The following is a 3,184-nucleotide window of genomic DNA, read 5'->3' as shown; positions in this document are numbered from 1 at the left end:
AGGCTCTGCGAGACCGGATGGAGGGTTGCTTCAGCACATCGAGGTCTGAAGATGAGATCACTGCTGATTCTGCATTTCCCTCTGTGCAGAAACCGATCTGTTCCTGATAATGTCACTTCGGCTTAACCAGTTGGAGACTGTCTCCAGGGCAGAGAATGGCTCCCCTAGTGCCTCAATATGGAACGGATATTGATTTCTCTCGCGACATATTCTCCAGCCCAAGAGATGTCAACGAGGACTTTGGGCACTGTCGCGATGTAGGGAATGCAGCTGCCATTTTGCACACAGCAAGATCCCACAAACAGCCATGTGATGATGGCCCAGATCATTTGTGATGTTGGTTGAGGGATAAATACTGGCCCCAGGACACCGGGGTGAACTCCCCCCCTGCTCTTCCTCCAAATAGTGGCTGTGGGATCTTTCACGCCCACCCGAGAGGGCAGACGGGGGCCTCGGTTTAATGTCTTATCCGAAAGATAGCACCTCTGACAGTGCAGCACTCCCTCAGTACTGAACCTCCGACAGTGCAGCACTCCCTCAGTACTCACCCTCTGACAGTGCAGCTCTCCCTCAGTACTGACCCTCCGACAGTGCAGCACTCCCTCAGTACTCACCCTCTGACAGTGCAGCTCTCCCTCAGTACTGACCCTCCGACAGTGCAGCACTCCCTCAGTACTGACCCTCTGATTGTGCAGCACTCCCTCAGTACTGACCCTCTGACAGTGCAGCACTCCCTCAGTACTGACCCTCCAACAGTGCAGCACTCCCTCAGTACTGACCTCCGACAGTGCAGCACTCCCTCAGTACTGACCCTCTGACAGTGCAGCACTCCCTCAGTACTGACCCTCTGACAATGCAGCACTCCCTCAGTACTGACCCTCTGACAGTGCAGCTCTCCCTCAGTACTGATCCTCCGACAGTGCAGCACTCCTTCAGTACTGAACCTCCGACAGTGCAGCACTCCCTCAGTGCTGACCCTGTGTCAGTGCAGCACTCCCTCAGCACTGACCCTCTGACAGTGCAGCACTCCTTCAGCACTGACACTCTGACAGTGCAGCACTCCCTCAGTACTGACCCTCTGACAGTGCGGCACTCCCTCAGTACTGACCCTCCGACAGTGCGGCACTCCCTCAGTACTGACCCTTTGGGAGTGTGTGTGTTGGCACTGTGGGAACTGCTTGTGCATTGTCATTTCCGAAGATATACAGAGACCAGAACTTTGCACAGTGCTCCCAGTGTGGTCTAACCGAGGTTTGTAGAGACTGAAACTGAGCACAGTGCTCCATGTGTGGTCTAACCAGCACCAAGGGGCCGTTCCACAGTGCCTCTCTCCTCCGCTTGTGAACATCCATTGCCCCGATATCAGAGTACAGACCATCTGACTCCTGATCTCTGCCATAAACACTGCAATCACCGAAAACAGTCCATCTTCGAGGACTGAACACTCTGGAACAATTTGTGTTTTAACATACACTGTCACGTAAAGAGTTAACACATGGACTCTGATTGCTGCTGCTCCTTGAAGCCCTGTTTAGAGTTGGTTATTTGGTTTTGCTTCTGAGAAGCGAAGGATCAACTGGTTCAGAATGATGACAGCAGCGTTTTTGCAGTCCAAAGCCGGAAGTGAAGATAAGCCGCGTCTAAGTTTCTCTACGTGCTGGGATTGTGTACCCTCGAGTGTACCTTGAGCTCGCCTGAAAAGCAGTGCAAGAATCATCGACTGTTTTGTGCATCAGCGCTAAGATACCAACCATATAACCCGGATGCCATTCCAAGGACTCCGGCATCTATCATTTGCCTTTGAACCATCGACTTTTCCCTTGGCAGAACTCCTCTAATTTTAATTAATTAGTTATTTGTGGGTGTGAGTATGTGGGTGTGAGTATGTGGGTGTGTGTATGTGGGTTTGGGTGTGAGTTTGTGTAGGTGTGAGTTAGTGGGTGTGTGTGAGTTTGTGTGAACGTGTTTGTGTGGGTGTGAGTTTGTGGGTTTGGGTGGGAGTATGTGGGTGTGAGTATGTGGGTGTGGATGTGAGTTTGTGTGGGGGAGAGTTTGTGGGTGGATGTGAGTTTGTTTGAATGTGTTTGTGTGGGTGTGAGTTTGTGGGTGTGTGTGAATTTGTGTGAATGTGTTTGTGTGGGTGTGAGTTTGTGTCTGTGTGTTGAGTGTGAATGTGTGTGTGTGTGTGTTGAGTGTGAATGTGTGAGAGTGTGAGTGTGAGTATGTGGGTGTGAATATGTGGGTGTGAGTGTGAGTATGTGGGTGTGAGTATGTGGGTATGAGTGTGAGTATGTGGGTATGAGTTTGTGTGTGTGTGTGAGTTTGTGTGAAAGTGTTTGTGTGGGTGTGAGTTTGTGAGTGTGAGTTTGTGTGAATGTGTTTGTGTGGGTGTGAGTTTTTGGGTGTGAGTGTGAGTTTGTGGGTGTGTGTGAGTTTGTGTGAATGTGTTTGTGTGGGTGTGAGTTTGTGAGTGTGAGTTTGTGTGAATGTGTTTGTGTGGGTGTGAGTTTGTGAGTGTGAGTTTGTGTGAATGTGTTTGTGTGGGTGTGAGTTTGTGAGTGTGAGTTTGTGTGAATGTGTGTGGGTGTGAGTTTTTGGGTGTGTTTGAGTTTGTGTGAATGTGTTTGTGTGAGTGTGAGTTTATGGGTGTGAGTGTGAGTTTGTGGGTGTGTGTGAGTTTGTGTCTGTATGTTGAGTGTGAATGTGTGTGTGTGTGTGTGTGTAAGTGGGTGTTTGTGTGAGTTTGTGGGAATGTGTTTGTGTGGGTGTGAGTTTGTGTCTGTGTGTTGAGTGTGAATGTGTATGTGTGTGCGTGTGTTGAGTGTGAATGTGTGAGAGTGTGAGTGTATGTGTGTGTGTGTGTGTGTGTGTGTGTGTGTTTGTGACTGAGGGTATTTTGAATGATCTTCACATTTCACACTGAATATGAATAAGATTTTCCTTCCTATTGGACAAATCTGTTTTTATAGTAAACTGATAATATTGTTGTTTATTGAAGAAACCTGGACATGGAGTGGTCACTCAGAGAGTCACAGGGAAAGCACAGATTTGACCGTAGGGCCAGATGGAGAAAGCGTTTAGATATATGGTGTGAGCCGTGGAGAAGTGGAACTAGAGACAGACAGTGCACTCCTCCCATCCTGGTCGTAAAGTTATAACTGGGGGCTCGTAGGGATCTGACCTA

Source organism: Carcharodon carcharias (assembly GCF_017639515.1).
Source record: "Carcharodon carcharias isolate sCarCar2 chromosome 29 unlocalized genomic scaffold, sCarCar2.pri SUPER_29_unloc_2, whole genome shotgun sequence".
NCBI classification, from domain to species: domain Eukaryota; kingdom Metazoa; phylum Chordata; class Chondrichthyes; order Lamniformes; family Lamnidae; genus Carcharodon; species Carcharodon carcharias.
Note: the sequence above shows the minus strand (reverse complement) of the source record.